The sequence below is a fragment of the Leuresthes tenuis genome, unplaced genomic scaffold (genome assembly GCF_036924035.1).
Source record: "Leuresthes tenuis unplaced genomic scaffold, fLeuTen1.0.hap1 SCAF_18, whole genome shotgun sequence".
Taxonomy (NCBI): domain Eukaryota; kingdom Metazoa; phylum Chordata; class Actinopteri; order Atheriniformes; family Atherinopsidae; genus Leuresthes; species Leuresthes tenuis.
In genome coordinates, this window is record NW_027325372.1 from 12,745,938 (window position 1) to 12,759,819 (window position 13,882).

Below are 13,882 nucleotides of genomic sequence, written 5' to 3' on the forward strand. Positions count from 1 at the left end.
CTATTAATAAAACCAGCTTACTTATCCATGTCAAAAAAATGACATCATCACTGTGGTAAAGATACAGTACGCATAATCAGGGCAAGGGCACTCTCACCTCATTCAACACAACTGCTCCAGACCCCCCTGGTTTGTCAGCAGGTGGCACAGCCCATGGAGAGGGTTCCAGACGATCCCAGAATGCAGTATGTGGACTGAGCAATTCAGCACTCCCTGGTGAATGAAAACAGCAAAGGTTGCTTTAATCTTCTCTGCAGTTTTGACTGTAATGTTATCATACACATGACACAATGCATTGATAAATACTGATCAGCCATAACATTAAAAGCACCAACATGTGGTGTACCTTTGCTCATCGTGTTACAATGCCATGTGCCGCAGGGAAAGCCTCCATCCTCAGTTTCCCAAGGATGGCACTCTAACATTTGCAACGACGCTCAACGTTTTTCCAGATCAGTCACACCCCCAACAAAGCACTCCTCCAGAGTAGAAGCTATCCCAAACAGGAAGAAATTTGCCAAGCAAAACGGGCTCAAAGAACACGTCAAAACCAGAGGTGAGCGTTAACCCAGCCTCTAAACTCCTCAGATACCAATCTGATTGGATTTAATGGAATATGTGGGAAGCAAAACCCAATGCAGAGAGACCTCAAGGCAAAACCCACAGGACTCTATGAAAAAAAGAGATCTACTCAATATAAGACAGGCGGTCATAGTGTTGTGGCAGATTGGTAACTGGACACACAACTGAGCATGCATCACAAGGTCCGTCAGTGGAGGCAACTGATACCACAACTGTGATTCACAAGAACAAAGCCGGATGCTCATATCCTCCCTCAAACAGAGCTGTGGATCCAAGCAGGCTTCAGGAAAATCTTTAACACGATGAAGCATTGTCAATACACTTTAATGTAACGCTTCTATGGCAAAAAAAGATTGATACACATCAGTACAAGTGTCCATTATCGAAAATGTGAGGGGCATCTGCTGTTTTACTTTAAAAGAAAAAAAAGAAAAAAAATCAGTAATGCAAATACAGGTCATTATTATAAATAGGACATGTCATGCTTTTAAAAAAAAAGATAGAAGAAGAGAATAACAAAACTCCAGGGCATATTTAAGGACATCTAATGTGCAACAAACTGACTTTCGCAGACACCCACACACCACCTTAACAGGCAGAACAGCTGATTGTCGACGGTGTGTACACACACTTTGGGACTAATTAGGCAGGTTGTGTTGAAATGATGGGAATGATGTTACAGGGGGATACAAGACGCATGTTCCCTGCTGTTCAGGAGCAGCTGCAGTGTGTGTGTCCATGACCATTTAAAGGATGTGTGTGGGGTGCCAAACATTCTACTGACCCATTTCTTACATGTGTCACAAAAATAAAAAGCATAGGAGGCGAGGGAGTACGCGTGTATGTCGCAGTCTAGTGATGTACGGCAGCTTATAGGAGACCGAGGTGGGAATTACAGTATGAGTGATATATTAGTTACAGTATAAGGTAGAAGGTGCAATTCCGTGCACAGTTTTTTATGTTATGCATGATTCTACAAGGGATTGAGAGGTATTTCAAACATGAAATATAGTAATGGAAGATGGGGGCAGAGAGAGAAAAGAGGAAATATCTGGTGTCAGACATGAGAAAATCAATAGGATTCAGCGGTGGGTTTAAGTGTTGTGTCAAGCTAAAGCCTGTATATGAATCAAAGTGCCTGAACAACGAAAGGAGCAGGGTTTGAGTTAACTAAAGATGTTTGTAATGTGTTGTGTAAAGAGGAGGCAGAGGATAAGGGGGGGGGGGGGGGGGGGGGGTGGATGACTGCTGAGGAAATGGATTAGCAAATAAAAACTGGCGAAGGAATCCATCAAATTGTATTAGAAAAACCAAGGGATTGCGGATTAACATTAACGGGGCAAGAGATAGAAATAGTGAAAGAAGAAACGGCAGCAAAATGAGAAAGAGCTGAATGGATTTTAGAAAAATGGAAAGAAAATGTGCAGTTGAGGCAATTCAAAGTGATGAAAAAAGTTATATAGATGGAAAGAAAAGGGTGGACAGAGAAGTAACGCAGACAGAGAGGAAGAAAGAGGCAATAGAGAGGCATTGAGACAGAGACAGAAACAGATGGCGGCAGAGAAGAGGCAGATAGAAACTCACTGGGAGAACAACCCTGGCACAGCCAGCGAGGCGCGGCAGGGAGTATAAAAAGCTGAAAAATGTCTGCAAGAAGGGAAGATGAAGACAACGAGAAAAGGGGGACAAAGTAGGACAGAAAGTGAGAAATTAAGTTGAAAAGTCACTAGACTGCGTCACATGTAAAAGGTATTCCAAGGTGTTATGAACTCCTTAAGTATGGCTTTAAAACTCACAAAACATACTTTATATTGTTAAAAGGACACTCGGCTAATGTGATGGGTCAGCCAGATTTTCACAGGTATGTGCTGACGCTCCAGTGGTTAATCCTAGAACACTTTTTTTGTGAATGATTGTGGTTTACGTGAAGGAATGTCAGTTAGCCACAGAAAACTGACAACCATAATCCCAAGGCCTAACCACTAGCATTTCTTTGTGTGCAACTAGCTGGCCTGGGAGCAAACCATAAATCCTGAAATTTGTAAGAGGAGTTAATTAATTTCTGTTTCACCTCTGGAGCGTCATCGGTTTGTGTTAGTTAGCTGAGAGTAAACTGACCAATCACAGCCACGTGAGAAAGCCATCTAGAAAGTTGGAGCCACGGAGCAAGCCTTCTTATCCAGGGTGATCGGAATAAATCACTGACTCTGAGCTTCAAGTGCAGCATCTGAGATAGAATTGAGTTTACTGTTCAAAGCTTACTGCTTAAAGCCTAATGTGCACTCTGGATATTAGAACAGGTATAACTGAACTACTATCTTGCATGACTCTTTATAAATCACTCATGTTTAGATGTAACACGGAAGGTATTCAAGTAGAGAATGTCATTTTGTCCTCAAAGGGGTGTTTTTAAGCCTTGTTTTAAGGATTGTCGACATCTTCTAAAAGACATAAATTAAGCAAGATGCAATAAAAAAAAAAAATTTTGTTTAACTGAAATATTACCAATTAACTCCATATAAGTGAATAAATTAAAAAATAAAGTTAGCTCCAATCAAAATTTAAAGAAAATTGGGAAAAGACATTTTGTACAGATTATGTACAGATTAAAATAGGTATCATAATGGGGGTAAAGAAGAGTGCTCGACTCAGGTTGAATTTGGAAGATTTTAAGCCTCTCAAACTTACAAAACATACATTTTTGTCCAATATCACAACAGAAATTGAAGTCCCAAAACTTTCTTTACAATGAAATTTATCTTCTTACAAAGTAAAATGCATCTCTATCACCACACAAACGCATCATAACACAGAGCACATTTTTTTGCATCAACTCTTTGTGTCTCTCCCTCTCACACACACACACACGCACACACACGCACACAAACAACTCAACATATTTTATCTCGATCCATCAGGTCCCATCAAGAAATCAGGCAGGCTAAATTAGTCAGGAATGGTTTGGGGTAAACCACATTAAATGAGCAACCGATTGAATATCAGAACAGAGTCGAGCGGCCAGCTCAAAGCTCCTGTCTGTGTGTGTGTGAGTGTGTGTGTCTCTCTCTGAGTGTATGGCTTATTCATGCCATAGTGTCTGTTAAAAACCATTGCGCTTTAAGTTTTTACATTGTGCTGAACCATAATTACACTGCATCACAGTCATTTAGCAGACGCTTCTGCTGAACGAACTTACTGCAGCTGACTTGCAAAAAGTGTGTTTAACTTCCAGACAAACAAAGGGAACATTTAGTGAGACAGCACAGGTGAAAATCAAAGACTCTGTGGCTCTTTATATACAGCTCAACTACAGCCAGTGATCATGTGTCCAAACTGAACTGCTGTTGCGTTCCGTCACAGAGGGTAGTGGGATCAGAACTGTGCGTGTGTGTTTGTGGCAATCTGACTCACGATCTGACTACATGCCGACGTGTTTACACCACAAATACTTTTGTCTTCTCAGCCATCACTTCATCTGTTTGAGAGATTGCATTCTTCCTATTCACTATTAACCAAGTGTATCGAAAAAGATGCCGTCCACCCGCGACCGCCGAGGCTGCTGCCAAAATCTCCAAAAATCCCTTGCTTGTTTGCGCAAGTTCTGTGTGAGAGCAGCACTTTTCGAACATTGTTGCAGACCGTGGAACCATAAGCACTGGGTTCACTGCTTAACATCAGTGAAAGCATTGCCCAGAAATACTTGAGAGGCTTCGCCACTGAAAACTGTGTTAAATTTGTAACTTGCGCACAATAAATATAAGGTTAAAGGCTATAGTTGTAGGGCTAAATGTTTGCGTTTAGAATTTGTCTGAATATTTTTGTTTATTACAGATCAATAGGCCGAGAACATTTCAAAGGCTAGGGCACTTGCTTTAGGTCTTCACTTACTTAGACCAATTACAGTTCGTTTGTCATTAGCGGAGCAGACAATCACACTGGAACAGGAGCACGTACACATAGGCAGAATACCTCTGGAGCTGACGTAGTGTCTGACAGCTGTTTGGTTGCTTGAGGCAGAAGAATGCATGAAGTCTTTGTGTGTCTGTGTGTGTGTGTGTGTGTGTGTGTGTGTGTGTAGACCAAGTGACTGACCATCACTGCTATGTAAGGGAAATGCCTTCCTCAACCGCAGCCTCATTTTCCTACACTCCAACCTTCAGAGGGCTGATTCCTCACTCGTGGTATTGCAAGATTGTTGAAGGTGCTCAGAACAGGAATGTTATCTTGGGTACACATATGTCTGGAAAGACCAGCGTCTTTCACTAATCGCCATCCTTTACAGCACTCACCATCCCACAGTGTTTGCTGTGCTGTTGGGAGTGTACGTGGCAGCTGTATCAAGTTGAGTGCCAAGAACAACATTTCCCGTTACAGTGCTGGGCTATTTTTAATATCCAATTTTATAATATACTTTTGGAAGGTAGGAAAAAGGAAAGGATGTTTATGGGCCAGGAAGCAAATACTAATCAGTCAGCAGAGAAAAGAATAATAGAAAAGCACTTTCAGGTTCACTCTCTCTCATTCTTCCCTCTTATCCCCCAGTTTATAGCATCTCCAGCTTGTCAACCTTAAACAGTGAAACTAAAAAGTGACAATAACTGACTGACAAATGAAATCAAACAGGGGAAAATTGTGCAATAAGATGGCTATGACTAGTTTACAGCTGCGGTTTAACAAAAAAGACGATGTTCTCATTCACGTATGAGAACTGAAGGGGGTATTTGCCCAGGGCGCACAACAAGCCAGGACCGCCACTGTCACAAATAATTACTAAACAGGGAGCATCAGGGAATACCTTTCTTATATCAAAGTTGATCACACAAGATAATCCCATCTTTGTACAAGAAGAGAGGAAAAGAAAGGGGATAACTCTGTGCTATTTCTGGAGAAACTAATTTCTTATTATTTTGCAGTACCGGTGCTTTACAATTAGGTCTGAATTAGGAATGATTAGTAGCTGTTAATGATCAGCTAAAAACAAATCCAGATCAGAGCAGTTTTTAACAGTGGTTGTATTAAAAGTACAGGCCCATGGCTCAAAACATAAAAAAACATGGACATGTGACTGGATAGTGTAGTGGTATCATTGCCACCTTCTGTGTGGGAGACCTGGGTTCAAATCCCCTGCATCAAAGGTACTAAGGTACTCCTTAGGCAAGGACCCCTTACCCTACCTGTAAGTCGCTTTGGATGAAAGCATCTGCCATAAACATGCTGCTGCTGCTGTCTTTGACTTATTTAATTTCACTTTTGTAGAACACAGCATTAACCATCAAGGAACACACGAGCACAGCATAGCAAGTGTTGCAAATTTGATCATTCGCAATTTATGCTAGACTGAGGGAGTAAACCTTAAAAGTGTAGTTTTATTGGTTAGGAAAATTCTCAAGCTTGAAAAGTAATAGATAAGCTACCTAAAACTTACTTGAGCTCTCTGCAATGTGACAGGTGACATTTAGTGTTTTATGACAGCGTCACACCAGTGTCACTTACTAATTACATCAAACTGATCAGACAGAATGCAGCTCTGCTCAACAGATGGCAGTCAAACGATCAAACACATATGTTGGCTTCACTGTAATTTGATCAAAGCTGCAAGTCATAATGGCAAAATAAGCAAAAAAAAGGGAAGCTTTTTAGTTCTGGGAAAGTTTGAGTCAAATAACAAAATCTGTCACAATCTGCTGAGGGTGGGATCTGGCTGAAGTCATGACTGTGCAACACTCAACTATCTGTAACAGCATAATAATATTAATAATAATATAATAATATATAATATTTACTCATGACTCTTTACCCTAATGCCTCATTAACTGACGAAAAGGTCACCTTCTGTTTTTACTTGTGCCACAAAGATGTACAATCACCGTACGCAGCTCGGCTTTGCCTTTAAACCTATACTCAAGTGTGTGAACACACAGAAGCTAACGGTGGAACAGGCATTCGTTTGCCCAAAATAAAGACAACAGGCTACCACAAATTCAAGTGAGTGTGTGTGCGTAAGTGTGTGTAAGCTTCTGCATTAAGAGGGCGTGCTGAGAGAAAAGGAAGCAAGCTTTCTGTGCCAACACTCTCTTTGGCAGTCAAACAAGGACACATATACTCACAGACACGCAAACAGTGCTGAGCATTTTTAATTGGCCCCTGGATTGCCAGTTAGTGTTTTTTGCCACTCTTTTCACCCCAATGTGCTGGCCCCCTGCCCTAGATGCTGGCAGATGCACAGCTGGACTCGGGAATGTGGGCATGTGTGTAACTGTGTGTATCCTGAAGTAATTAGTTTGGCTGATTTGTTTGTGCTTAGGTATAGCAAGGTGCCGTGTCAAGCAAATGCACCTCACATTTCATCTATGTTGTCATTTGTAGGAAGCTCAGCATCAAGGTCAGACCTCTGAAATCCTCTAAGCAACTATAAACCCTTATAAACCCTAAACCCAGTTTAAGTACTGCCTTTTCAGATGCATTAACTCTGGTTTTAAGTGTGCCAATATGGACTCCAACTGCAACATTTTAAGCAACGAAAATATCTGGATTGTTGTGCGCTGTTATTGTAAATGTAGGACCCAAAAGTTGGAGGAAAAAAAGAGGTTTACGATACATCTTGAGGTTTCTTTTGTTTTTCTAACATGGCATGAGTGTGACAAAAAGCTAAAGTGAGATGTTCTATCCAACCGCCAACTGTTAATGAGTGACTGTGTGTGACCACATGGGTGTGCTGCAGAGCACTTAAAGGAAAGAAAACAAAAACTACACTTAGACATCCTTGAGTTCATTCAAAAGCTCACAATGGACTGTCACATCACAGTCTGAGCAACAACTTGTGTGTGGGTGTCTATACGTGTATTACACGTGATGAGTAGAATTCTCGTGCATCTGGTAGAACAAGAAGCAGATGGCATCCTCTCCTGCTAAATTCTTCAGAGCAATGACAATTTAAACTAATTCCTCTTTCACTCTACATACACTCAGACACACACATCTACGAGGAAACCAAGGTCAAAACAAAGAGGATGAGATAAGTGAGTTGCGAGTGGTCTATGTGTGTGTGCACGCACGCACGCATGTGTGAGTGTGATGACATCATTACTAGAGCAGAGCACTCTATAGTTGATTGATGGAAAATAGGTTGTTCTGGTCGACTGCTGTGAGCTCATTGCCCAGCAACCAGACAACTGGACCTTGCTACCATGCGTGTCTGCGTGTGTGATCCCAGTCCTGCGGCTCATAACATAAAGCATTCAAAAGGAGGGATACGTTGGCCATTTGTTGCTAAAGTTTATGACATAACAATATAACGATTGTGGAGTAATCGGTCAAATGGAAAATATAAGCAGATACATGACACTAATGCGGGCTGTAATGTTGTGTTTATCAGGACTGCTTTCTCTTTGTGCTGGTGGAAAAAAGGACACAATCTGCAGACCTTTATTTACATTTACAGAAACCAAATTACATTTTCAGTTAGATTCAACTGAAAACTGTAACCAAATCAGACATTTAAGCAGGTCAAGACAGGCTGCTCCTCCCTGTACGAACGTTTATTTTTCTCTTTCTAGGTAGCACAGTAGCCTTGATTGACTTGTAATAAGATAGCCCATTGGGCCTCTCGCGTGTGCCCTATCGGTTACTAACCTTACACACACGCACGCACACACAAACACACCGGCCTCCTTCTCAGATGACCTCCCATTGACAAGCAAACAAGAGAGACACAATACTACCATCGTGTCCCAAAAACAACGTGGCTGGGCCTTCTCTGATGACAACCTCACAACAAAACTTATCAGGCCCCTCGGCAGACTCTTAATGAAATCTGAAAGGCCAACAGGAGCTGATGGGGATTAAATGACAGAGCAGGGGGCTAGAGAAATCATTTTAAGCACACTTATTAAAAAAAAAAAAATGCTCAAATGAATCAAATTCCCTTTATGCTAGTATAAAAGCAAATTAGCGTTGTTTCACTCTTGCTTCCATCACAGCTGGAGGCCTTCTGCATCCTCTATTAGCAAAATTGTGACAAACACACAGATTGTAGTCAGTTTCCAACAGAAATCTTGTGCCATATTAACTGTAGCTTTGAAAAAGAGGGGACAAAAAGATGTTCTGATGATGATAGAATTGTCTTCGTGATTCATTTGAGGCAGAAATAATAGAACATGTGAATGGTGGTGTAGCTCGCTGAGAAAACCCCCTCAGTGCAAAGGTTACAGGGGTTTTACTTCCACTGAGATCACATAATAAAACATGAAACATTTGTGCTGTACAGTAAGTCATCTTATAAAGTCTCTTGTTGACTGTGTGCTACTTTTACAAATGGGGCAGTGGTGCAGGATCATGGTTAGACTGACCTGCTCCGGAAGGGACAGATCAAGCAAGAGTCATGTTTCCTGTAGTGAAAGAGCGGTCACAGTCTTTTTCTTTGCATTGATATAAGCGTGTCAGCCAAAACGTAGATCAGGTCATGTGTTGAGTCATAATCTAACAATGCACGCTTTAAAGTGTGGACGGTAGCCCGACTTGTTCTCTATCTGCAGCGGAAGTGAAAATGTCTAAAGCAGTTAAACCCAGACTCAGACACACTGCAGAATAAAAACAGAGTATCTTTGAGAAAAAAGAAAAGCTGATAAGATACAGACAGAAATTAAAAAAAAATACTGTGACAGATGAGGGTGGGCAGATAACAGAAGGACTGAATTCAAGTAAGAGACACATCACAAAGAAGAAATAAAGAAACTGAGTTAAGACTGAATATGATAATAGAAAATAAAGACCTCGCCTGGGTTTTTCTCTGCCTCTCTTTCATTCTTAGATCTTCAAAGGCTAATGCAGCACTCACGAGACACTGTTAGCAATACTGGTGGGACACACACAAACAGACATGCACGCGCACACACACACGCACACACACACTGGTATAATCTAGCAGGAGACGAGCTCCGCACTACTACCCTCCTCGGAACCAAAGCATTGACACTAGAAACTCAGAGAAAGATGAAGGAAGAGAAAACGGCTGAGTCAGACAGAGAAGAACTGATGTTAGAAAAAGAAAGAAGAAGAGTTAAACTTTAAAAAAAGATGAGAACAGGGAGAACAGCTGAAGAATACATTTACAAAATGGCCATATGTATATTAAGCTAATGGTACAAAGAAGCATTAAAGCTCCAAGTTCAAGCTTTGACAGATTTCTACCTAGCATGTAACATACCATCATAACACCACAAATAAAGCTGCTTCTAAATGTATTTTACCTGGATCAATTCTTCTGAATCCGGCCACTCAACAAGAGTGAAAGAAACCAAGCAGGGCAAGTCAATTCAGTTCAACATTATATCACTCGCTGAAGGGATATTCTATCGCTGCTATGTAATTTATCGTTATAGATATGTTAGCATTATCATTATTACTGTCATAAAACATAATCAAATCAAAATAAAAATGAGTTGACGAACTTTTGGAAAGCTGGAGTGTAGCAGACAGAAAGGTGCGGTTGATTGGGGCGTTGTTTTTGTAGCACAGATAACATGCAGGTAACACAAGTGAACTCTGTCAGTGGGCACTTTGGACAGAAACTAACAGCCAAGAGTTCAGTACCTGGGGTGCAGGGATACTCCTTATCAGGAACTAAATCTGTTGTAAACAAGTACCACAATTCCTCCTCCTTTACTGTGACCACAACCGTGTGCGGTTCTTCATCCATAGAGTCTGAAAGCTGGTTAGATAGCAGCCATGTCTCAGTAATGCCAGTCATTTTAAGTAAGTAAATTCCAGATTTTCTGTCTGTGTCCTTGTCGCGGCACCGACCTTATCCAAGAAACAAACAACTGTGGTTCTTCTTTTTCTTTGCTCTGAGAGGCCATTTTTCTTACAGCTTAGAAGATGACTTTCACGCAGCAGCATGAATATGTGCGCTGTATATGGCTTTATCGCTTATCAGCATGGCTGATAAAGTCGGACTCATTATTTTGCTTTGGTTGTTAATGTGTCTGCTTGTTCTGGGGAAATAATATTCTTTCACGCCTTGTTAACTCCGTTTCTCCTCACTTCTTCCACCCGCCTGCATTTTGTCTTTGTCCTCTGTTCACAAACCTCCTAACAGCCTTGTCTCAGTCGCAGATGTATTCATTTTCTTAATTTGTTGTCATTCAGACTCTGTCGCTTTGTCTGTCACTCTGCCTGCAGACTCTACTCATCTTGTTCTTCCATATTTGACCTTCCTAATTTTGTCAATGCGTTCCGTCTCCCTCTTCCTCCCACCCTTGCATATTGTACAGTTCAGTTCAGTGGCCGCTCAGAGGCAGTTTTACTCATGCATGGTTTGTGAACACTGAATACGCTTGTCAAATGAGCACTTGAAGGATGTCTGACACAGTTATACTACCCTCAACTGGTTAACTGAAAGAGCATTAGTGGTTACACTACCTACTATGTTGGCGGTGACAGTGCAGCACACACTCATGGTTACTGAACAAATAATCTAAAGATTGATCATTGACAACATTTAACTGGGTCTCCCGGGCTCTTTGGGGAGTTTAATATGTGCTGAAGTCACAGTGTTCGCCTATGCAAGTACAAAAACTACAAATCATTTAAATCCAATTACGAGGTGCTTTTTCCAAAAACTACAAAAAAGGACAAACCGAGAAGAGCAAATGAAGAGAGACAGGTATGATGATAAGCCAACATAAATAGGTCGATCATTACTCTACTTACTGAGTCTCAATGCAAAGTTGGAGGCAGACGAGGCACTTCAATCGAAGTCATATTCCTTTAAGAGTGTGTGTTCTTTTCAGCAGTCACACACTGAGCTACATCTATTAATAACTCTGCTGTTCTTGATTACTCTGATGCATGTACATCCCAACTCTGATGTCTACACACAACTTCCCATATACATATTTGTATTTAGTAGCAGCCCTCACACTGGCGGGTTGTGCGTTTCCTGCTGCTAGTTTTGGGTGTGATCTGACATCACTCTGACAGTAAATGTATGATGTCACTTCAGATCACGAACCGCAGTTTAGAGATGTTTGCATATTCTACATTTTTTCCAGGCATGCATGTTTGCTTTTACGGTCATACTGCAATTACCTCTTATGTGGAAGTTAAAGCCTTGCCTAAGTCTTGCATCATTATTTCAAACCAGACACGAAAAGGAGGGCTTTTTCCACAGCTTGTCATCTTGTCACAGCAGAAAGAGAACAAGTTTTACTACTGACATCAGCAAGCATGCAGAATACAGCAGCAGCTATATCAAACTCAGCCATCATTCACAGCATGTCCTCAAAGAAAAAGCAACAGAGCAGGGCATGGTCAACATTTATCAATGCTATTTCTATAGTTTTCTTAAACATGATGATGATGACACTTCACGGTGGAGGCCACAAGTTTCTGTCGATTCTTTTCATCTGAGAAATATTTGTAAACCTCTGCTCATTGGTTTAAAGGGTGATCAGTGGCACTGAATCATGGGAAAAATTACTAAATATGGAGATACAAGGTTTCTCCCCACCAGTGAGGGTATTCAAATTACAGTTGAAAGTACATATTTTACACTTTAAATTCAGAGTATTCACATTCAGATTAGAAGGAAACAATTATGATTTACTGCTCTTGAATATAAAAAAGGGGCTTTTAGGGGCTTAATCACAGTTTGACAAAATTAATATTACTGAGGTTTAATTTATTTATTTTATCCCTTTGTTCTGAATATTTTACAGTCAGAGGCTTTTAATATAGCAGTTTTCAAATGTAATATTCCACTACTTTCAAGTTGCTTTCTCAAAGTGTTTGGGTTCAATGTCCATCTGTAATAAGTAGAGTCTTTGTTTTCTGTGACTTCATCAAAATATCCTAGTTTAATTAGAAGCATCGAGTAGCCGTGCTCAAATTGTTTTCAACAGTTTTTGTGACATCATCTGGTACAGGCCGATCTCAATTTCATCTGTTGGAAGTGTGTTTTGCCAGAAGTTCTCAGGCTATTTAAAGTGTTTGTCTTTTTTTTCCCAGTCCAATCTGAACTGTTGCTTGTAGAGGTGTGAGTGATTTGTACCTTGTGGCTATTACGGCGTTCATCTTGTGAAGTCCATTCTTTATAGTAGTCTCTAAATAAAAATATTACTTTCCCCTGACAAGTGTTCGTCCCTGGGCTGGATGAGGTGAAGAACTTTTTCTTTACCACAGAACAGATTTTGCAGTTATCCACCACTGTTGTCCTCCGTGGATGTCCAGGCCTTTTTATATTGCCCAGCTCACCAGCATGTTCATTTTCATTATTTCTCTGAGCCGAGGACACTACCAAATTCTTGTTTTGGGTTTGGTTTTATCCTCGAATTAAAGCTTGGACGTAGCACTTTAAGCACATTCTACAAAGGCAACTTTAAAGTATTCCAAACCATTCTCAAAATGACAAATCTACAATATACCAGGCTGACAAATGCAATAACTATGCCTTCAGTGAAAAAAAAAGTCACATTTATAAGAGGTTAAACCATTAAAACATCAACTCTAACACACAAGTAATGAAACAACCCTGATGTATTCACTTAAGAGCTAAATGTATACCACCCCCAATTAGCACCTCAATACTAACACACTCAAACACACAGATTATTTTCCCTGTCTTATGTGAATGTGTGATAATACAAATGGTGATAACAGTGTATTGCCTGCATCAATTTGAAAACCCAACTTTATGCCAGAGGACACTGCTGAATGTTTGTGTTGCAAGATCTGATGAGTGCTGCGAGAGATTACAGTGCTAATGTGGTTAATGGACCAGTTTCTATGCGTGTGTGCGTGAGACAGAGAGGCAAGAGGAGAGGATGACATCATTACTACGACAGGGCGCTGGCTGATGGAAGGTCACCGTGGCTTCATGCCATGGGCTTTCAGTTTATGGGAGCGTGAACACACTGAGTATGTGCGTGTACATTCCATCCTCTTCTTTGAGAAGGTGGGGCTATTTCATTGATTTCATGAGCATAATGTACACCAACACAATCTGCCTCCTGCTCTACATAAAAAGTCAAAATGACATTCTCATTCTCCAAATATTCCATCTTCTATGTCATTTGTTTACATGCCAGATACAGTACTGCATTGTGGAAACGCTTCAAGCCACTGTTCACATCCTGTTGCTTTCCCGTAATCTTTTAAAGTGATCTTGAGCCATAGTTCTTTCTGAAGGTTTTCTGAAGGTCTTTCAAAGTTTTTCTTGGACATTGGCTGCTTTTCTACTCATTTACAGTTGAGGTCTTGACTAAAATCTCACATTCTTAGACAACCAAGAGAGGCTGTCAAA

The 13,882-nt window shown here is 40.7% G+C and overlaps 1 protein-coding gene across 4 annotated transcripts in view; it reads right to left on the minus strand.

The window, feature by feature from the left end:
* The window catches only part of atxn1a (ataxin 1a), a 92,111-nt gene that overhangs the window by 33,803 nt on the left and 44,426 nt on the right, over positions 1-13,882 (minus strand). For 3 of the 4 annotated variants that reach the window (XM_072370706.1, XM_072370707.1, XM_072370709.1), the window contains one exon: positions 98-213. The exons of the other annotated variant lie outside the window; for it this stretch is intronic. The gene's annotated coding sequence lies outside the window, so the exon portion shown is untranslated. The remainder of the gene's footprint in view (positions 1-97; positions 214-13,882) is intronic. 4 annotated transcript variants of the gene reach the window in all.